Source organism: Styela clava, chromosome 3, assembly GCF_964204865.1.
Source record: "Styela clava chromosome 3, kaStyClav1.hap1.2, whole genome shotgun sequence".
In the NCBI taxonomy this organism is placed as follows: Eukaryota; Metazoa; Chordata; class Ascidiacea; order Stolidobranchia; family Styelidae; genus Styela; species Styela clava.
In genome coordinates this window covers 20,853,458-20,878,155 of record NC_135252.1, presented here as the reverse complement: position 1 = coordinate 20,878,155, position 24,698 = coordinate 20,853,458, and the positions used below count along the sequence as shown (strand labels likewise).

The 24,698-nt window shown below is 37.4% G+C and overlaps 1 protein-coding gene and 1 non-coding gene across 2 annotated transcripts in view; one reads left to right on the top strand and one right to left on the bottom strand.

The window, feature by feature from the left end:
* LOC120343543 (uncharacterized) overlaps positions 1–24,698 on the bottom strand; it is a 218,506-nt gene that overhangs the window by 100,480 nt on the left and 93,328 nt on the right. The window lies entirely within an intron of this gene.
* Positions 4,143–4,215, top strand: Trnak-cuu (transfer RNA lysine (anticodon CUU)). Its single transcript has one exon. It is a non-coding gene; the product is annotated as a tRNA-Lys (tRNA).

Sequence of the window (24,698 nt, the reverse complement as noted above, 5' to 3'; positions counted from 1 at the left end):
CCGTTTTCCTAATAAATGAGAAAAACATAATACACTGCGCTGTTCGTTTTTATTTCATACTGTGTATTTATTTCGCAGTGTACGGGGAGGGGAAATTCCCTTTTTGAATTCTAGTTACATCAGTGAATTTCGATTTCATATCGGTTATTCGGTTTAATATTCGTGCTGTATAGCAATTACCATAATTATACATGTGATTATTTATATGTCACACTCCGTACGCAGAAGCACAGGAATACGACGTCATCGGGAAATATACTTGTTTTCAATTTCGAAATGATATTTCGAAATGAATTTGTAACACGTTTAATTGGGATTTTGGACTATGGAACGCACGTCATTATGACGTCTCCTTGTTTACAAACGCTCCATAAAAACGAATTTGACGATTAAGACATCGCTGTTTTCGATGTTAAAGATCTCTCCTTTGTAAGAAATGGCACTTAGAATATGATATCACCTGATTTCAGAAAGAAAGTGGTTTTATTCGCGACCTGAATCAGTTTTGCTTTCATATAATTTCACACGGACTGGACCTGTGAATCGTTTTGTTATTATGTTGTTGTTGTTCAGTAAAAAGCACTTGGGACTGTTATGCAAAGAGACGTAGTTACGATTTTCAAACAAACGCCCAAACGCAGCATATTTATTATAAAAATATTTATTATGGTACCCAATCATTGAGAAATCAGATCAATCAATCAATTTAGGTACGGTTGGAATAAATCAGGAAAATTGCACCAGGATTGGCAATAAAAAGACTTTACAATATGCTCAAGTGCAAAGATAGATCGATATAATTTTCACGCAAACACCCATGCCGATTTATGGCATATTTTGAATTCCGGTTCGCGTGATCGCGAGGACGCCTGTTTCGTGTTCTAGGTTCACTGATGGTGGTGGTAAAGAAACAAATTCGATGCATCACGCAAATGTTCAGGGTTCTTCAACCTATCAGCTATATTATTGAGTCTGATATTTTAATTAATCAGTCCGGGGTGACGCATGTTATTGAGAAGGTTTGATATTGTGTCACCCTGCAGGATTCGAATTTAATTTGATCCAACTGTAGATATGCATACAAAAATTAGCAATAAAAAGCATTTAGAGCCTGTTTAAATGCAAAAAAGACGTAGTTACGATTTTCATACGCCCAAACGAAGCACATTTCCTTGAGCAATCAATCAATTTAGGTACGGGGAAATAACTACTGGAAATTTCACCAAAATTGACAATAAAAAGCCTTTACGGTATGCTTGAATGCAGAGCGATGGATATTATTTTCACACAAACACCTTTGCGAAGTAGTTTTATTGCATATTTTGAATTCCGGTTCGAGTGATCGCAAGGACGCCTGTTTCGTGTTCTAGGTCCACTGATGATAATAGTAAACAAACATATTCGATGCATCACGCAAATAGCTATATTATTGTGTCTGATATTTTGATCGGTCCGGGATGACGCATGTTATTGAAAAGGTAATGAAAGAGAAACTGCAAACCAAACGTTATATAGGTACAAGGTGCAATTTTAGAGCAAAGCATCTCACAATAAAAGTCAAAACGTGATTTGAGGAGTTACGAGAATGACAATAAATAAGTAGCCTATCACAACTAAGAGACTAAAGGGTTACTCTTTTTTATGTGATATTCATTTAAAGCTCCCATGCATGAAAGACGGCACTTTCTCGACCTTGGCTTGTACTACCGTTTCTTTTCCGAAAAAAATGCACAAAAAGAGTACAATTCTTCTTCATTGGAGGAGAAATGGTGCGGCTAAACCGTGCGTTCATCAGTACAGTTTATTCCAGAATATTTTATGGATTTTAGAAAATGAGATGTCTCCGCGGAGATTAAAGTACTAAAAAGGATGACAAATACCCAAAGGGATTGCATAAATGTCTATTCTGTCAAAATTGACGGAAAAATTTAATCGCGATGACCAGGGCAATGGAAAATTTCTATCACTTTTCCCGTCATTTTAATCACATGATAACAAAAGCATTCTGACATCACTATATTTGTATTACATCATAAAAGCAAATGTTCAAACTTCAAAGTACACATTAGAGCGAACCCGTTGCATGCAACGGTCGATGACAGGCGCGTGGACGAGGCGTTTTAGGGGCTCGTCTTTTAGGGTATGTCCCCCGGGTATGAGTGAATGGGATTCCTAAGTATTTAAAATCGACTTGGCGTGGGCCGTACTAAAATTCTTTATTCTGCCATGCTTCGCCACACACAAATTGCTGTTTGCTTGTTGTATTAGCGGCAATGTACTTCGGTGGCGAATAGGTTTATTCAAACGTACGCAACATTACTCAAATAGGAATATGTAATAGGCGTTCTGTTTGCTGGGTGGTAAACAAACAACACGTGGCGTAATGTACAGGCATGAAAGAGAAATTCATATAAACTGGTTACCTTCACCGCAGCCGTTTAAAATTTTTAAAAGTATGTAATTTTCCACCAACACCGGAATGCAGTATTTATGTTCGGAACTATTGTTATAGTTATGTTGGGAATGATGATTTCGATGTTATGCGTGTGTAATTGCCCTCATTGTATGGCCGGTGGTTAGACAATAACTTTGTTTCGACAATTTTTATTATTTACCATATTCTGTAGATTTCCTGTATTCGCGTATTTTATTTGCTTATTTCCGACTGACAAGGACCCGTGGTTGGACATATCACTTAACCCTTTTATCAGTATTCCCCTCCCTGGGATGAAGATTAAAATTATCTACTGATTTCTTATCGGCAGAAATCCTCAAACAGTTTTAAAAACAATTTACTAACCTTTAAACTAGGCCAGTAACATGACTCCTAAGTAAATTAGAAACTGCCATATCCGCGAAAACATATCGAATTTCTGAATTCATGCAGACCCTATCGATCCGGATATATTTAGGATGGAAATGATTATGGAAGGAAATGATTATGGAAATGAAGATGGAATAATTATGGAAAAACCTAAGAAAGGCCAAGTCACGCACTGACAATGCGACATGGCTTCTCGCACCGTGGCTCCGACGCAAAATATTGTATCGATATGTGATGGATACCATTCAGTCGTCACATACACTTTTTATAATTGTTGATTGTGTCGCAACAATTTGATACCTAATTAATGCGACTGGAGATTTACCGTTGAAAGAAACTTCTTCGCCAGAGGCTAGGCAGTTCACTGAAGGAGTATACTGAAAAAACAAAGTGCGAAATGGGGCACGCGACACGCGCTTTCTATAGTATTGCGGACTGATTTCAAAACATGGTTTTGTGTTTCAAAAGTGCACAATACAGCGGAAACATATTGTTTCAATTCTATTGTCTGTTGACTTGGGAGGAAAAATACTGGTTATTTTACTATGCCACTTGTGGCGCTGTAATTCCTTCTTGTGTGGGGGTGAGGATCGCGACTATGTTTTTAATTGGATGGCGTCCAAAAGAGGGCAAAAAAAGGCCCGCGTCCTATATGCGCGTTTATGCCCAAGAAAGGCCGTTGTATTACCAATTTATTACTGCAATTCACATCCAATGGTTTCCTGTCGCTATACTTGGACGCGTATCGTCATTTCTTTCAAGATTGTTGAAGTAAACAAATATAGCTGACTATTTTCCCGATAAACTTTACAAAAATCATAAAAGTTTTATCGCCTAACGATTCTATTAACAAAGCAACTGAAACAAGATCCCGCTGTGCTAGGGTTGTGATTCTGTTTGAAATTTGACCACGCCATATGTTGAAACGACTTCCACCGAGGGTGTCCCGACAGTCGCACTGAGCAACAGATGGTCGAATGATAAGAGGAAAGGTTTTGCCAATAGTTGTGATTGGGTACGGCATATTACTTTAGCAATTTTCGATCATCTCGAACTCTATTATGCTTTACATATTCATGCCAAAATAGGTTCGATTTGACGCCGCGCAAAGCAATTTAGAGATGCGTTTCTTGTCGATTAATGAAAAATAATGTCTGTGGTACGCGCACGGGATCTTACGCAAAGGAATAAATTTTAAATTGGCGAATGCTCTATGCTTAAGTGGAAAATCCACGCGTTCGAAAGAACGCAACTCTCTCATTTTAAGTTACTAGGCAACAATGCGACGTATAGCTACTTTCAGCCTGCTTGAGATGTCGCCCGGCTAGCTCAGTCGGTAGAGCGTTGGACTCTTAATCCAACGGTCGTGGGTTCGAGCCCCACGTTGGGCGAATGTTTTTCTCAGGGTCGCATTGAACATTCGGAAATAAAAATTACTCCAAATCCATAAATTTTCTCTTAAGTTCATTTTTGCTCGTTGACGTCGTCAGGTTTGTCTATATAATTTACAATACAAATATTCGTGCGAAACTCGATTTATGTATACCTATCTTAAAAATGCTTCATTGTCGAAAACCCACATTAGTTTCGTAGCTCTGTTTATTGCTGCGGTATTTTTATGTAATTTTAAGCCTGTTTCTCAATATGAGGCAGAACATATACACATCAAATAGCCATTTCATATCTATTTGAAACTCGTTATACCAACGAAACAATGGCAATGAAGTTTCAGAGTCTCTTCATCTGCGTTTCTTGTTTTCTTAGTGATGTAATAAATCCGATTGACTTTCAACAATCGAGATTACTTGATTACTTTCCCACAATCTGCTACAGTGATTGTTACAACAGATGGCTCTGCTTCGTGGTAGAATTTAACGTCTCGAGTATCTTTCTGATCAAGTTGCAATAAAACTCCTGCCTCAAAAATTAGTCCATCTGCTCGCGAATAAAAATAACGTATCGTACACTATTACGACGATATCCAATTTCGACGGACCGCGGAGATTGGTGCCTGGACGTACTACATAATTACTCTCACTTCTTCTAATTAAGCAATGATTGGGCCTACTGATAACCCTCAAGAAAATCACTGTCGCAAATCACTCCACTGAAACCCAATGCCAACAAGTTGTTTTTAAAACATTGTACATCGGAAAAACTACGTACTCATGTAAATGAACCTCCCTAATTTTCCGTGAAGGCGACTCGTTGTTGAAAATATAGGCTAGTAATTACTTGCAGATGCTAGAGACGAATTCGTGAGAGGGTATGAATAAATTACCTACATTGTGTCTCAAATTCTGACATTGGTATTTCCTCTTCGATCATTGTGTTCGACATAGGCAACGATCTTATCTCTGACAACAACGTTTAGATGGAACTTATCTGTCCCACGAGAAAGTTTTTGCCAAGGTCTTAAATTTAACAGACACTTGAAATCGGACACTCGCAATGCGACTAATGGCTGTTTAGTGTCGATGACTCCAGCGTGAATGTGTGTGATGATAAGCTTCCAGATAATGGTTCTCGTTTTCATTTCATTTTTGTAAATCGGATAGGGCAGGGTTTCCCAAACTTGGGGTCCGTGACGACTGCACTGGGGCTCCGAAACGATATGAAAAATTCTGAAACATATACAAATAGAATATAGATCATAATGTTATCGAATTGCCGTTAGCCAGTATTTAGCGTTAGTATGTGTTGATTCAGGTTCCATTATGTTCGAACCCACGTACATTTGAACGCATGACAATTGCACCTGCATACTATTGCACCTATGGCATTTTTTGTTTTGTTTCACAAATATTTAAACCCATACTAATTATTAACCCTAACCCATGGGTTTTAGCACCCGCATATAGATTGAACCCGCGGATATACACATGGGTTCAAATGTACGTGGGTTCAAATGCACGGTCGCCGTTGATTCTAACTTTTGGGAGTTTCATTTCGTCAAAGGAAACATTACCCTTCCGCATTGGATTGGCACAGAAATCGGTACGACACATGATGGGGGTCCGTAAAAAATAGGATTCACAAACAGCCTGAAACAGGGGTCCACGGCCCAAAAGGTTTGGGAAACTATGGGTTAGAACGGTTACACTCACTACCGCAATACTATTCACCGAAATTGCCTTATCGTTTTATTTCTGTGTACCCGGGTGAACAATCTACCAGGGGTCGGCAACCTTCTGCCGCTCGCGGGCCGAAATAGGGTTGCAAGTTATTGGCGGGCCGCAAATATTTTTAGAAAGTTGAAAACCAAACGGATGATACTTTTTATACTAAAAATGAAGCAGTGATACATCTCTCGAATAGAATATATATTTATTACCTCCTTGCATTGCATTTTCAACGCCATCGAACCCTATGCACTTAGCATCAACTTTTCTGCGTTTTGTTGCCATTCGTCTAATTATAATTAAATTATAGGCTCATTAAACGAGTAATTGTGAATTTTATACTTGTTAGATTATAATATATAATTTAGTCTAAACGCGTCTCACAATGAATTGTGTAACGTGAAAAATATCGTCAAAACAGCGGTTTTGTTATTATAATTCAGTGAAGCGTCGCGGGCCGGATTATGTTACTCCGCGGGCCGGATCCGCCCCGCGGCCGTAGGTTGCCGACCCCTCATCTACCTTTCAGTGTGTTGTTTACCGGTGGAAAGTATTGTACTTGTTGTTGCAGACCTCGAATTTCGCAAAACAAAATTTCAATGTTGGTAATGTAATATCATAAAATTTAACTCTTACACAAACATCTCGAAGGAATAAGATTTCGAAATATCAGTCACGTACGCTCTTTGTTCTACCGGTGTTGATTGCTCAGTTTTGAATACCGTGGGTGTTTGTTTAACTAAATGTCAAAGAAATATGTTGTATAACATTTCAACCGACACAATTGGCATCGTTTTATTCAGGATGGCTTCGCTTCAGTGATGCAGTTGATTCATCCCTGTTTATCATGTATCGGATGAATGTTTACGAATGAGGCTATCAAGTTCATCCGAGCCGCACGTCAGATTCGCGGTTGTTTTTCCAATGGTTGTTTAATTACTTGATAAAAAAATTGGAATTAAGCAGAGTATAATGAAGGTGAACTAAGTTTCACACTCGGTTGCATAACGTTATATTATCGATTTTTTTCTGACGTGCATTCTGTCGTCATAATTAAATTAATGTCTGCGCCACTCTTCGTAATCTTCATAACATTATTGAAAACATGTCGAAAATATACAAAGTTACGGGCCAACACAGAATATTATTACCTTTGTGCATATTTGATTGCTTTCGCTGCGTGTTTTTTCATTTCAGAGTTCAAATTTAAAAAAGATCACGTAGGCCAAGATTCACCCACTCAACCGGATTTCATTTTAAAACTAATTTGAATACATTTATAAGTCTGTGGAGCGTCTATCATTTACCTTGATTTGATCTCAAACTAACCCAGTTAAGGTGATATTTCGAAATAGCAGCAACGTTACTTGCTCATTGGGATTAGATTATGCTGACCATCCACGCATCAATGATTTTTACAAACTATCAAGTAAAAATAAAGAAATGGGTTGTATTTTGGGGGAATGTTGAATACAGATGGCGATAAGAGCGTAGCCGACAGCTCCGCTTGCCAACAAGTACTTCGCGATTCTATTAGTGGGATAGATGGTTTATTTTGAAAATTTCATAATACACACAAATTGAAAATGAAGAATTTCGGAGAGCAAGCAAAACCTTTAAAAAAGTTTAAAACATGAAAAATATCATGTGTCCGCTCACACACACAAACCTAGTTAACCGAGGCTTGGGCCAGAAATAAATCAATAAAAATACGCGAATGTATTGAACTTTGGCGTATTTTATACTTTGGCACCTTCGAATTTGTTTAAAGCTTTTCGCGGCCCCCTGGCTACTGAACACTGATATCTGGAGTTTAGCAATATAGTCTCAAGCATGCACAAAGTAGATCGAAGGAGCTAACTCGCTGTTATTCACCAGAAATGCCAATCACTGCCTTCGACAATATTGACGCGGTTGAGTGGCTTTCAATTATGATACATAGTAAACAACATGAGTCACGTGACCTTTGCGCGGGCAATATCTCACGTAGGAAATTTTTTGTTTTGACACTACGGTTTGGAATTTGGTTATGTTGTTGTAGATGAAAACTTGGATTGAAATTAGGGCATGGTTGCAAAACTAATCCAAGACGTTCCAGAAAAATATAGACCAATACGTGCCGTCGTTTTCCGAATGGAATTATTTCTTTTTATACATGCATGCCCAATCACGTGAAGATACTAATATGTAGTGGCTTTTCTGCTGCTCGGGCGAGTTTCTGATAATGCTGCCCCTTATACCGAACTTCAAAAAATAATTTTAGGAATAAGCAAATTCTAGATGTTGTTATACACGAGAAGAAATAAATTAGGCGGGAGTGTCTCGATAAATCCATTATTCAGCAGCGAGTAATAGTTATGGTTAAATATGATGGCGCTCCTGAAGTATGTGTACCAATATGGAGGTAACTAATTTTGTTCGCTTACTTCACATCAAGTTGTGTAAAGGAACTGAAACGTATGGGCAGAGGGTAGTATATTCACTTGGCTAACACAGACAGTCCCCGAACCCGTAATATAACTAAATAAGAAAAATCGGAATAAAATTATGGCCTAACTTGGTGCTCACACTACGGGAGAACCAATATAACTGATGTCATGTGGTAGATATGACGTTCCTATTTTCCAAATTATGCTAATGAGGCGAATAAACACCTAGTTAGAATACGTAGGTTAAAAACTGTTACGTCGAATTGTTTTTTAGAGTAACATATTGGGTCATTGATTGGGTCATTGACGCAATTGATGACGTCATGCCTGAAGAGGTCTGGCCTGTTTTCAATTTTGTCACGAAATCGCCTGGTAATCTGACAGATGTTATCTATTGTACTGCATATGTATTCGCATACAATCTCAGAAGCTGATCTCGCAAACAGAAGTTGATCGCAAAAAAAAACAGAAAAAAGACAAAATTTCAACTAAAGTAATAAACAGCCATTCTATTTCAATAGGTCGGGCATTCCATGTTTATATATATCTACAACAACGTCGATATAAGTCTTATCAGCAATGTCGAGCATGTTTATATATATCTACAACAACGTCGATATTTGACTGGCATAGTCGATATTGGACCGGCCTAAAATAATCAAGCATTTATCGAAATAGTCATCGTTAATTTGGACATATATACCACACATGCGCAATCCCACACCATAAGCTTTTATAGCAGGGGTCGGCAACCTACGGCCCGCGGGTCGGATCCGGCCCGACGCGTGATATAATCCGGCCCGCGACTCTTCACTGAAGTATAGTAACAAAACAGCTGTTTTGACGATTATATTCTTTACATAACAGAATTTATTGGGAGACACGTGTAGACTAAATTATATTATAATCTAACAAGTATAAAATTCACAATTACTCGTTTAATGAGCCTATAATTTAATTTTAATTAGACAAATGGCAACAAAACGCAGAAAAGTTGGTGCTCCCGAAGTATGCAAACCAAGATGGCGGACATCGGAACGTAACATGGGTAACAGGTTAGGGTTAGGCGATAATTTTTTTCCAATTTTCCTTATTTTAGTCCTATTATCAGTTCGAAGACTAGCCAAGAGCCTCCCGTAGTATTTATACCTAAAATTATGGCCTAACCCGAACCTAGTACACATATCACATTCCGATGTCCGCCATCTTGGTTCGCATACTTCGGGAGCCCCGAAAAGTTAAGTTGATGCTAAGTGCAGAGGGTTCATTGGCGCCGGAAAAAAACCAAATGGGATTTTTTGAGATGCAATGCAATGAGGAAATAAATCTATATTCTATTCGAGAGATGTATCACTGCTTTATTTCCATTATAAAAAGTATCATCCGTTCGGTTTTCAACATTCTGGAAATATGTGCAGCCCGCCAATGTCTTGCAACTCTTAATTTTGGCCGGCGAACGACAAAAAGTTGCCGACCCCTGCTTTATAGCCACGTTTCCCAGTCGGGAATTAATTTTGTCGTTCTTGAGGTGGAAGTTCCATTTTGTATATGCTGAAGAATCACAAATATACACATGGGTTCAAATGTACGGTCACCGTTGATTCTAACTTTCATGAGTTTCATTTCGTCAAAGGAAACATTACCCTTCCTCATTGGTTTGGCACAGAAATTGGTACGACATATTATGGGGGTCCGTAAAAAATAAGATTCACAAACAGCCTGAAACAGGGGTCCGCGGCCCAAAAGGCTTGGGAAACCATGGGTTAGGAGGGTTACCACTCACTCCCGCAATACTATGCACCGAAATTGCCTTATCGTATTACTGTATAATGTTTACGATAATTATACACACATTTTGAATTGTACAGAAGCGGGGGTGCGACTTGCAGATGAGCTGAGAAGATTGTATAAATAAAGTGAGTTTACGCACAGAGGGAGGAATATAGAGTTTCGTAATAAGCAGAAAGAGGAATTCAACAAAATAGGTTGGGTACCACTGCCTTATATAATATATGTGGCCCTTGACACTCAAGCGCTACCCATAGATTCACTCAAAGATCATTCTCCTAATTTTTATGTAAGTTCTCGTGACCTTGCTTTAAAAAACATTTTTAAAAATAAATTATGTGTATTTAAATCTTCAAAAAATTTGATATTTCGCTTGTACAGCGGGCATGGTTAATCCAAACATTATTAAACACAGTATCGCTTAGTCACAAATTTTTCTCACGGTAACGATGAAACAGCCGATAGGATATTACAGTGTTGTTTCTGATAACACATGTTTGCTTATGTCATATTTGCCTATGACTAATAGGAAAAGTACATGTGAATACCGTTTCGATCTGAGTTTGATAGATTTAGTAAGTTGAACCTTGCTTTCTATGTTGCCACATCTTGCCCTGAGCCTTGTTTTGAGTCGATGCACAAAATAGGGTACTCCCGTAGTGTGTGTACCAGGTTGGGCCATAATTTTATTCCGATTTTCCTTATTTTAGGGTTATTACGAGTTCGGTGATTATCTGTGTTAGCCAGGTGAATATACCCCCTGCCCATAGGTTTCAGTCTTTTTACACAACTTGATGTAAAATAAGCCAACAAAATTAGTTCCCTCCATATTGGTACACACACTACGGGAGTACCAAAAATAGTTCGTGTCAACGATGGCGCTATTGTGGTGTAGTGTTCTCACATTATTTATTTATATTCTAGTTTGATCATTTCTATCATTCTACACTTCAAAACACGCCACGTACATTTGAACCCATGTGTATATCCGCGGGTTCAATCTATATGCGGGTGGTAAAACCCATGGGTTAGGGTTAGTATGAGTTCAAATATCCGTAAAACAAAAAAAAATCCATAGGTGCAATAGTATGCAGGTGCAATTGTCGTGGGTTCAAATGTACGGGGTTCAAATGTAAGGGAACCACTGAAAATCTATAATTTCATTTTATATTCTAATTCAAATTTGGTATCTTCTTTGACTCAATCGGAAATTATCGATTAGACTCCAAACCATGCGCCTGAAACAAATAACTGACTATTTAATCTCATACCCGACATGGACTGGTAACCGGACGAGAGGTTATGTTTCGCCATATGATTGAGTCGTCGTCTTAACGGCTTTACTCTCCCCGTGAGTACATTTGTGAATCCTATCCTTTTGTCACGTGGTGAACGCGCTCGATGTTTTGAATACAGCATATCTTATTTACACGAATTTATTTAAATATGACCTAAAATAGGCCAAATCAAATCAATATTTTATATAATAAAACGAAAACATCACTCCGTGTAAAAAAAATACATCCGCATCGGTTTAGATATGACCACTGACTTAAACATATATCGTTGTTTTATCTACGATTCGAAAGATAGGCTATAATTATGACGTAAACAATGTAATGAAATGCTCGATCCTTACTAGAACTTATAAAATTTGCTCTATTTGACTTTGAACAGAGAAAAATGCGCTGTAATAGCGGATGCCTTCAGAGCTATGTTCAATGCGAGTAGTAATTTGTGTCAGGAGCTTTGAACAAAGCCTGACTTCTCGTTATTTATTACCATTTCCGTCAAATGTCTTCAATGTGTCGCGCATTTTGTTTTCAAGTCCAAAAGTCCACAGGAAATATAAATTTGATCAATATCGACCTCAATAGTTCGACAAACAAAAGATAAAAGTCTGCGCTGAATGTCGCATTTACACTTCCGATCTGACGTAAACATCAAAACGGCTGTTGTTACGCTGCACAACAATGAGTCATCAGTGTCAGTTAACATAAAATTATTTGTCTGTATAGTCATTTTAGACAAGTTTTTGATACTTTTGTAACAAACTTTTTTTGGGTACTCCCGAAGTATGTGAACCAAGATGACGGACACCTGAACATAATATGTGCGCCAGGTTAGGGTTAGGCCATAATTTCCTGTACAAATACTACGGGAGTCACTTGGCTAGTCCCCGAACTCGTAATAGAACAAAAATAAGTAAAATTGAAATCAAATTCTGGCCTAACCCTAATCTGGTACACATACTACGTATCGGTGTCTGCCATCTTGGTTCACATACTTCGGGAGTACCACATTATCTGTCTGTATATTGCTTTTAAACAAGTTTTTGATACTTTTGTAAAAATTTTTCTTGTTTTCCGTATATCAACGATGCGGAATCCGAGAAGTTTTTATCAGTCTACGAGACTGACTCATCGGAATCGGCTTACATAAAGTTATCTGTCTGTCTAATTGACACATCTTTTTTAACAAGTTTTTGATTCTTTGTAACCAACTTTTGTTCCTGGTGTATCAAAGATTCTGTTAACGAGACATTCAATAACGAATACGACTTGAGATAGGCAAATAATTCGATACTGTTTCGACTGCGTGTTTAAAAATACCGAATTAAACGACACTTAATCCCGCCTTTCGCTCTGAACAAGGCAATTCACAACCATCCACTGATATTGACACGGATCTACTCTACTCTATCTACTATTATTCAGGCAGTGGTTCCCGTGAACTTTTTAATAATATTGTTACCCCTAAATCGAATCACCAAAAGAAGCTCTATTTCCCCTTTCATAAAAATACAGCAGTCATATCGCCTTCACTTCTTCTTTGACCAAATATGGCGATAATGCTAACATCTATTGCATCCTCAGATTCAACTTTAAGATGTTAAACTTCCGCCAGCTCAGCATTAACCTACAATTTGTACGACAAAGTATTGTTATCTCGTCCTTACGCAAAGACCTTTGACAAGACGCGAGCATTGAATGTCCAGCCTTCCCGCAGACTAGTCAAAATAACAGGGATTACGAAAAAAATTGTTGGTGCTCCCGAAGTATGCAAACCAAGATGGCGGACATCGCAATGTAATATGTGTACTAGGTTAGGGTTAGGCCATAATTTTAGGTATGAATACTTTGGGAGGCTCTTGGCTAGTCTTCGAACTGATAATAGGACTAAAATAAGGAAAATTGGAAAAAAATTATGGCCTAACCCTAACCTGTTACGTTCTGATGTCCGCCATCTTGGTTCGCATACTTCGGGAGCCCCAAATTGTTAGAACAGTAAACGGATGGATTACCCCTAAAATTTGTCAAATTAGCCATTTCGGGGTAATTACCCCAGCTTGGAAACCACTGATTTAGAAGTTTAAATTTTCCCAGTTCGGTATTTCAGAAAACAAAACTTTGACTAAATTTGAGATTGCGATTATTTTTATTTCAATTAAAATTTCAACTTCAATACAACGCAATATAAAAATTTATTCTGATTCCGGATTCCTAGGAATTTAATGTTACGACTCAGTCTACAACTCCATTATCAAAAAAATGCAAATTCCTACTCCAACGACCCTGTTTGGAACCCCAAGAGCAATTTGCGGGCAGACGGATGAGAGGCAGTTTTCAGTACTTCATATTTTCACAGCAGAACTTAAAATAGACTTTGTACGAAGAATATAAGAGAAGTAGAAATGACATTTTAGAGTGAGGGAGAGGAGGGCAATACTGGTTAACGATCTGCGACACCCCTAAAAGTAAACTACAAATATTACCAGTGGCGTAGCATCAACCCCCGCGGTCGCGGGAGGGCCCACAGCGCAAAGGGGCCCAAGCGGTTAGAATTTAGAAATTTGAGCCGCAAAACCAAAATCTGCATTGCAAAACCAGTAAGGCACATCTTATAACGTTGATGTTAGTTCTGCTCAAATCGTTTTGTTACGTAACAATGCCAGGGAGTCGTCGATTTTCGGCGTCTTGTGGTTTGATCGCACCGGCAAAATTACGAAGGCTGTCAGAATGTCGAAAGCAAAACCTCTCAGTGGCGCACAGAAACGCAGAAAAGGGGCAGAAGAGGAAGCCCATATGAAAAAAATTAGAGTAACCAAGATAAACGGCAAATTTTAGGTTACCATTGCCTTTTAATAGCGACATGTTATGCTTTTTGACGAAATAAAAAAAGAGTTGTTCTAGCTTTTTTAGGGTCATTTCCACGAAATATTTTTGCAGGGGGGCCCCGAGAGTCTTGCTACGCCACTGAATATTACATCTCAATTTTGAATACGAGTGGATGCTCAATTGGCGGTACTCCCTTAGTGTGGGTACCAGGTTAGGGTCAGATCGTAATTTTATTCCGATTTCCCCTATTTTAGTTATGTTATGAGTTCGGAGACTGTCTGTGTTAGCCAAGTGAATATAATCCTTCTGCCAATAGGTTTTAGTCCCTTTACACAACTTGATGTTAAGTAGGCGAACAAAATTACACACTTCTGGAGCGCCCAACTAGTTGCCAAGTCGTTCCGTTAACCCTACAATGCAATGCATGCCAAGGCGATCATGCATGTTATCATCCCTGTAAATACAATAATGGAATTCCAATATCTGGCAACTACAAATTTTATTAACTACAGGTAATTATTAAGAGTTCTCTCTTTCTACAAAGTTGTCATCATTATTTGGTCCGTGTTGTTTCTGTTTTGCATACCAGACATGACGTAACCTTGTTGTAATCATACTGCCAGAGTTAGCAGTTAAAGTTTTGTTAATGGAGGCATTAAATTGCATTCGATTCATTTTGAAAATATGCGGGCAATGCTAATTTATCCATGGAATGTTTATAGTTTATACTATCACGTTTCCGCGTTTTAAAACTGCGAACACAATGTAATGTCAGAGCTACAAAGTTGTGTTTATTTCTAAATATCTTTTTTGCTCTCCTTGGAGATCACAGTTACTCGTAAATGTACCACCAGCGTAATTTCCAAGCAAAAGTACATAATAACGAAATAAGAATAATCTCATGATCATAGAGTTAAGTGACAAGGGATATCTAAGAAGCGTTTTGGTGGCCAAAATGTTGTCAAAAAATTCCCTATAACTGAAAAAAATGTACATGCATGAATAAATAAAAATTTAGCAGTCTGTACCTGAATACTCGGTAAACCTATATTGTATATTGAGACTGAGACAAAAACGTTAAAATCCACAAATAAACACATTTAGCAATATAACACATACTATAACAAGTTTGCTTGAACTCAAGTAGAGCTAAGAAGCGATTTGGCTGGAAAATGTGCGAAACACGCCGATATATTTTCAAAAGCAATTTTTTGGATAAGTACATATTTAGTAGTCTGTAACTGAAAAATCTTTGCGGAATACCCCGTATATTGATACAGGAATGTTAAAAGCTATGGATGACTGATACCTAACCCCAAATAACGAAATTTTTATAAGCATATCAATCCCGAAGCGAATTCTGCTGTCGTCAGCAGTCAAAATAGTTTAATTTTAAAGTAATGTTTATTGCTATTTCAATACGGTAAAAAAATATTGCAATATACTCCCCGAATTTGCGCGAAAATATTTCCGGAATGTTCTGGAACTTATAAATAATCATATATTCATTCTAATGAAAGATCATTAAAGTATTGTGTCCGGTACACGTCTATATTTAAACATTTTATTTAATAGTTAGATGCTTCACTATATCAAATAAATTGATAAAAAAATCTAATAATATTGTCTGGTATCCGTTTTAATACTTTTTAATAAGTAAACTAATAAGCACGAAGAGTTAATATGAATCGTTTCGTCATTATGTTGTTGATAGAATTTTTGTACTTATGACAAAATCTCTTTAATTACAGGACCAATGGCTTTGAAATTGTCAGTGGTCAAAGATGTTATTATCTGCTAGAAAGTCATTACTTTTGTTTTTATTTATTATAAACGAGTAGGGCTGGGCATTTTCGAATACCTGATGATTTCAGAATCGAATCGAATATTTTTTAGAATCGGATCGAATCTCGAATACTTGGGAGATATATAATTGTATGTAATTTTCTTCTTGTATTGTGTCCTCCAGACACATAAATTACTGGAAACGTAAAATACATCACTCAGACAGATTGCTGATCGATCACGCACAATAAAAAAACACGTATTCGTCAATAACTCACTACAGAAAATAGCTATATATATATGTCAGGATTGCGTTGAAAAAATATGTCTTCAATGATATCTCGACAATTGGCAGAAAGGTAAAAACAAGATGGCGGCGATTCAAAATTTTGCTCTGAAATGATTCGAATAATTTCCGATTCGATTCGTAAAAACAAGATGGCGGCAATTCGAAATTTTGCTCTGAAATGATTCGAATAATTTTCGATTCGATTCGTAAAAACAAGATAGCGGCAATTCGAAATTTTGCTCTGAAATGATTCGAATAATTTACTATTCGATTCGAAATGTCCAGCCCTAATAACGAGTATATAATTTTAGAAGGAGCCATACGTGCAACCCCAAATGAAGAATATCTTACCTATTTCTTATTCAATTATTTCCCATCTAAAAAGTTCTTAATTGAAGCTTTCGGGTACGAACACGATGCCACCCATCACATCACCTAGGGAACTCCGATATTCTCCCATTAATAAAATTATGCACGGTCAACTTGGAGGAAAATGGAACAGCTGTTCTGTTATAAAATATACAAATTGTAAATCAGTGGTTTGCAAACGGTGGGGCGAGCCTCACGGAGGGCGTAGATAATTTTTGAGGGGGCGTGAAGCTAATTAAGAATAAAAACATTTGTTAGATTTGATTTCGCCTAGCCCTATTTCGAATATTTACATTTCTTCGTTTTTCAGAGATTGCGATTTCATTCACAAATTTTAACGTGATTTCTGTATTAAACATATTTTCACTTTAATATCTGTTATTTGTAGCATATTCTTAACTAGTTCTTTTGGAAGTGGGCGTGAGACTTGGCAAATTCTAAAAAGGGGGCGCAAATTGAAATGTTTGAGAACCACTGCTCTAAATGCTGACAAATTTTCAAGTTTTCTATCACAGCGATGGCTGTTCGCAACATTTCTGTTAGTTTTTTTTCTATTTTCATCCCGAGTCCGGACCTTTTTTTGAGTGAAGTTAAATTAAATCGTATACCAGGGAAAATGTTTTTAATTCACATCTATGACGCATGAGCTGGAAGAGATTATACTCCTTAATATCCGGCACAATAAGTCTAACGATATTTATTGTGTTCAAAATTTATAACTATCAAGCTTTTAATAAATAAAAAAATAGCAAACGTACAACTTAATTAATAATGCGGAAATAGAGAAAACAAAGTTACATACTCGTTTTAAATACGTTGAGAAAAATTGACATTCCTCTTGTTCCATTACATTTAAACCCATGACAATTGCACCTGCATAGTATTGCACCTATGGAAATTTTTTTCTCGGATATTTGAACCTATACTAACGCTAAACCATGGATTTTAGCACCTTCATATAGATTGAACCCGCAGATATACGGGTGCAAATGTATGGGTTCAAATGTACGGTCACCTATTCCTCCACTTATCCGTGAACTCTCTTGATTACGTCACCAACACGGAAACCGGAAGCTATCCTCCATTCTGTTCTCTATATACACTTAATAAAACAGGCGCTGGAAATTTTATATTTTTCTTATTAACATTTTGCAATTTCCGATGATGGCTCACAAACTGGTACTCCCGTAGTGTGTGTACCAGGTTAGTGTTAGGCCATAATTGTTTCCCGATTTTCTTTATTTTAGTTCTATTACGAGTTCGGATACTTTCTGTGTTAGCCAAGTGAATAAACTTCCTGTCCATCTACACAACTTGATGTTAAAATAGGCGAACAAAATTAGTTACCTTCATATCGGTACACATACTTCTGGTGCGCCCACAAACTCGCATTGGACGAAATAGCAATAATCATTGTGGTTTATATTGAATGTTGTTTTGCCGAGTACGACCAGAATAATGTTGTTCAAAATAAACATTTTTATTAAACTAAGCTGTAAATTATTGGAATATCAGGCAGTTCGATCGGGTTCGCTCAAAATTGACAAAATTGTGGCAGTGCCAGTGACGAAAATTACGCGCTTTGAGATTTTGCGACTTAATAAGCATGTAAAGTATGTAGGTAAACCAATGACATCTTAAATATTGTGGCTTTCCAGTAAATAATTTGAATAATTAATAATAATGTTTAATAATTTGAAATCGCTGATGAAATTATTAGGCTATTAGGGAGTTCGATTAGTCTTCTCGACAAGATTGGCAGCGGATTTTGTAGGAGTAGGACACGTACAAGTGTGCCAGTGACGGAAGGCACGCTTTGGGACTGACACTGTAATAGGCAAGTAAATAGAGTAAATCGAATCGAATATTTTTTTCGAATCGAATCTCGAATACTTGGGTGATATATGATTTCTTATTGTATTGTGTCCTCCAGACACATTAATTACTGAAAACATATATTACATCACTCAGACATATTGCTGAGCGGCAGCATACAATAAGAAAATCGATTTCATCTATAACTCACTGCAGAAAAAGAGTCATACGTCAGAATTGCGTTGAAAAAATATGGCTTCAATAAAGAAAACAAGATGGCAACGTTTCGTAATTTTGCTCTGAATCGATTCGAATATTTTACTATTCGATTCGAAATCGAAATGCCCAGTCCTACGAGTAAAGTATCCAAGTAGCTTCTAACATATCGATAGATGTCAGTGGCTGCTTGTACCAGGTCTTGTTCAGGGCGAAAGGCTTGAATATGCATCGTGTAAAAAATACAAGCGTGCTATGATCAGTAATACGTGATTTGAGGTTCCATTACATTTGAACCCGTGTACATTTGAACCCACGACAATTGCACCTGCATAGTATTGCACCTATGGAATTTTTTTTTGTTTTACGGATATTTAAACCCATACTAACCCTAACCCATGGATTTTAGCACCCGCATAGAGATTGAACCCGCGGATATACACATGGGTTCAAATGTACATAGTTCAAATGTACGGTCACCGTGATTTGATATTAGGCTTTACAATGCGAATAAGACAGTGCCCGAGCAGAGATGAATAACTCACACGATAGACCAAGGGTGGGCAAGCTTTTACACCAGGGGTCTAAAATTTCCCCCACCTTGACTGGCGGGCCATGTAATTGTGACGTGAAAGTTATATTTCATGGGAAATTTACAGTGTTACAAATGCAAAAGAGGAAAACAATAAGCCTCATGCCAAAACTAAATTCGATCGCAATCTCAACAAATTCCTTGAACTATTTTTTAGCCTAAACGCAGGTCGTAGTTTCCCCATGTCAATGATAGACCATATTTTATCGTTGGCTTACTACGTAAGCGTTGGATATCTTATTCCAGTACCATGTCCCCACATCACCAGCGTGTAATAAATTCAGTACGATTGATTATACGTAGAGAGAGTTTGATATCGGACCTTTAAACAAAATAGTGGCCTCTTTGTATCGATGGTTGGTTAACTTAACATAACGTTACCTAAAAGTAACGAGACTTACTGCACACTAATATAAACAGTTACCCAAGTTTGGGATTGAACAAAATTTTGTGTCAACAACGTTTTTTTTTGCCTACCATGATTGGTTTGATGATGATTTTCTCCTCAGTGACGTAATTTCTATGGTGGCCCACGTTTGTCAAAGCATTTTTGTGATAGCACGGTCCAATGACAGTTCCGCTCTATTTACTATCTGACTGATCACAGCAGCGACAGATAAGTGGTTTGAAACCTCCAACGATTATTCCGGTGGGAATACTAAGACGGGATGAACATACCTTTTGTGCGCGTGTAAATATTGTTCTTGTTAGGGCCATAGAAGAAAGATTGGAATATATCGAACAAGGCTGGCTATGAAGTAAATAGGAGATCACTCACTCTAACATAAAGCATCGGTATTTGCGTTGATGGCTGAACAAAGGAACTCGATAATCTTTTACACCCCACATCGGAAGGATGGGTATAAAGAAGGAAATTGAATGGGTACTTAACAGAAACTATTGACAAATAGCACCCCCGGGTTTTTGGAGGCTCTTTTTAGAATTTGGGGAACACGAATGGGTAGTTGTGATGAATAATACACCGCACATAGGGTGCGAGCAAAGCTGGTTTTACATTCAAATGACGTTCAAATTAGTAAATGGTCCCATGCAAGGTCACGGAACATGGATGATGTAAAGTTGTTGGTTCCATTACATTTGAACCCACGTACATTTGAACCCATGGCAATTGAACCTGTATGCTATTGCACCTATGGATTTTTTTTGGTTTCACGGATAGTTTAACCCATACTAACCCTAACCCATGGGTTTTAGCACCCGCTTATAGATTGAACCCGTGGATATACGCATGGGTTCAAATGTACATGGGTTCAAATGTACGGTCACCAAAGTTGTTGAACGTAAAGATGGAATTATCGGACGCTGTGAGATTTGATGTTCGTTTTCTCATATATTGGCATGTTGTTTTGTATATTATCATCTTCTGCCTAGTATTTGGTTAAATTTACTTGTAGTTTCCATCTTATTTAAAACTGCGGATCCTATGTACAAATTGAGATCTGAAAAACACCGCCACGAATTAAAATAACAAATTAGTGATTATCCAATTAGAGTTAGGAATGTTTAAAAAAAAATCAGCGCAATCTACATTACTATCCCTCACCCAAACTGGATAATTACTGATTTTTTTTTGACTTTGAGCGGTGAGGGGGCTGGTTTTTGGCAGGGGCTCGGTATAAAATATGCAAAAGTTTTACTTTCACAATTTATTTCCGAATAAAACATCTAAAACAGAATTACTCTAAATAAAGGTTCCTCATATTGGACCCGTAAAGTCCAATGAGAGGTTTTCCTGGGCCACACGCAGACCTTCATTGAAGGTAACAACTGCAGTAAATGAGTACACGTAATTGGCTGCGATTTGTTTGATTCTATGACTGTTGTGCTTTTGTTTGTTGGCTTTTCTCTTATTAAAAGTGACGCATTATTAACTGATGAAAACGCGTTAAAAGCAAAACTAGGAATTTTGGTACTCCATAGTGTGTGTACCAGGTTAGAGTTAGGCTACAATTTTATTCCGATTTTCCTATTTTAGTTCTATTACTAGTTTGGGGACTGTCTGTGTTAGCCAAGTGAATATCCCCAGTAGTGGGATTCAGATTTTTTGTCAGTTGGTTCCTTCACAAAAGTCATATTTTTTCGCCGGTTCTGTTACAAACCGGTGGTAACCGGTTAGCTGATTTTATAAAATTCCGTGAGGCGATTCTATAGAACCGGCGAGAACCGGTTGATTCCCACCACTGGATATCCCCCTTGCCCATATCCCCCTCTGTACAACTTGATGTAAAGTAGGCGAACAAAACTAATTTTCCCCATATTGGTGCACATAATTCTGGAGTGCCGAAATTTTAAAATAAGACAGACGGTCACAAGGGTTGAGAGTCTTAACAAGGTCAAAGGTCATGAAAAATTGTCCAGATTCTTGCTTTGGGAGGAAACCAAGGTAAAAATGTTATAAGTTCCTAAGTTGACAGAGCAAACATATAAAATTGATAAAATTGAAATCTCTACTTTTATCGTTACTTTGTTTACAGCCAACTCAAACTGCCCATACGTCAATGGGCGCGGAATGCAGTCGACATTCCAAAGCCAAACATGCTAGTGAAGCTAAACACGGTGCACATAGAAATATTGTTTTCTCATATGAACGATCGCTTATCTATCTGCTCACTCAAAAATACAACACAGACTACGGTGTCCCCCGAAAATAAGACCTTGCCTTATTTTAAAAATGATTCCAATATAAGCGCTCCCCCTAAAATATGATCTATTCGACAGCGTGAATTTCTTGTTAAATAAAAACGTTGTACTTAGAATTAAATGGATACTTAATTTGTATATTTGAAAATCTCGTAATTCTCTACTTTGTAATTTTGTTTTTGATAAATGGAAATAACAGCGATCCCCCAAATTAAGTCTTAGTGTTATTTTTGGAAAGAAAATTGGAATAAGATCATGTCTTATTTTCGTGAATTGTTCGTACACAGCCGTCGTCCAGGCGCACCATCCGCCTTTCGTTGGTGAGCGAAACCTCTTGTTTTGATATTTGTTTGTTGTTATTGTAAACGCAGTTGGTCATCGTCGCTAACACACACCTATTCATTATGGTTACGCGCATATGATCGTAGATCTATTGATGTCACGTTATTATACATCGGTGATAAATATTTCAATTTTTGGAATCGTTTTTATACCCTCACTGCGAACATGCCACTGTACTATCAGATCACCGATATCTAGGGAGACACTATGCTATTGAGAGAAAGAGATTTATTGTTTCGTCAACCAGAAAACAAGCAATGATACAATAAAATACAAATGAAATATGCAAGTTAATTCGGTATAGACTGGAGAAAGTGAAACGACCATAAGGTCATCCCCCCCCCCCCCAATTCACGATTAATAGTCAATGTATATAAACAATATAATTGTGTTATTATAGATATAGAGGTCGTTAAAATATATATATGGTGTTGGGATTCGTGGTTCGTGCAAAATATTTTTTGTAAAGGACACCTATTCCAAATATTTACATTTTAATTAATGTTAACGCCGTCACATGGAAATAGTCATCGATACTTTTCGTACCTAAATATGTACATATTCACAAAAATAGAAGAGAAACTTGTGCCCGGAACCGAGACGTTTCCAATGCAAACAAACAGACGCCGCGTGACTGATTCATACAGAACGCACCCAGTCGAGACACGTGATGATTATGACGACGATTCATAAAACCCATATGACGTCATATTGCGGGGAAAGGAGAATTTGATTTTAACATAAAGGTGCTAACATAAGCAGTATCGAAGTGAATCGGTTAATTTTATTTTGTGATTAACGCCTTCCTTACTTTATCCGTTTTATACATGTATAGTTTTATATCTAAAATGCCTATATTATAAAACAATAACGCTAGTAGGAGTAGGTTTTCAGGGTGACCGTACATTTGAACCCATGTGTATATCCGCGGGCTAAATCTATATGCGGGTGCTAAAACCCATGGGTTAGGGTTAGTATGGGTTCAAATATCAGTAAAACAAACAAATATTTTCATAGATGCAATAGTATGCAGGTGCAATTGTCGCGGGTTCAAATGTACGTGGGTTCAACTGTAATGGAAATGGTGCCAATTTTCACTTTACCAGCGCTGCTGTAATTGGGGCCAGTGTTCCCTCTAAGGTGTGCGCGTGTGCGCGCGCACACATCTTTCTGAGGCCGCGCACACGCATAGATTTACTGCGCACAGACGTATTTCGATGTAATGTAACAATGTTTTCGGTTGGCAGGTTGAGAAAGTTTGTTGTTGGCCCACCCATTACCCGGTTAGAACGCCAAAATTTATTCCTTGGTTTTTGCACAAATATTAGTCATTTCCGAAAAAGTGCGCACACACCAAAATTTCTGCGCACACATACTACAAAAATTAGAGGGAACATTGGTTGGGGCTAACGCAACGTCTAATAAGATAGGAATATTTATATATTCCTTGGGAAAGCCGACTGACTGCTCATATGACGAGCCGCGGCCTGTCGTCGGTTGGGAATGAATAACCAGGTATTGGTTTTAGTTGAATGGACTTGTAATGTAACAAAGTTGAATCACTAGACAATCATAACCACGTTCAGAACATCGGTCATTGACGTAACTTCGATATATACATTGATATTCATTCCGCCCTTTACAACCGGATATTAAATGACTCCAGTCACCCCTTTTAATCTTTACTTTGAAAGCGATATCTCGGAGCGATATCTCGATATCTCGGTCTGCGGAGTTTCTGAACTTTCAAAACTGATACCAGTTGATACAAAGGTAGTTTTCATTTTGAAAACCATGGAATACAAAAAAATTAAAACGCAGAATTCTGGAAAGCGAGAAAAACCATTACAACATGAGAAATATAATGAGCCAGCTCACCAACCCATACAACAACAAAACAAACTCTAGCAAAAACACAAACTGGGAAATTAGGCTTGAACAATAATTAGACAAACGAAAAAACAAGCCGAGTGTCGTATATCAGAATACTTCATGATATAATAGTATAATATATTATTCTAATTAATATTCAAACCTAAGTGAATATACTAAACTCTCTAATACAATATTAATGCTATTATAAGTCTTAGTACGTCTTCTAATGCACTAATACTTAAGTTTTAATTGGAGCTCTCAAGTATATAGTAGGCTAATTAAAAAGATTGCGATATAACAAAATATTGATGAAAAAATAAATAATAAGATAACCCTTCTTATCTGATTAGATATATTTCATGTTTTACTAATCTAAGGGTGATTATCTTGATTAGATAAATAAACGCTCACGGCTATCACGTTTAAGCAGTGAAAGCAAAATTGAAATTTTATTTTTTTGAAAAATGAAAAAA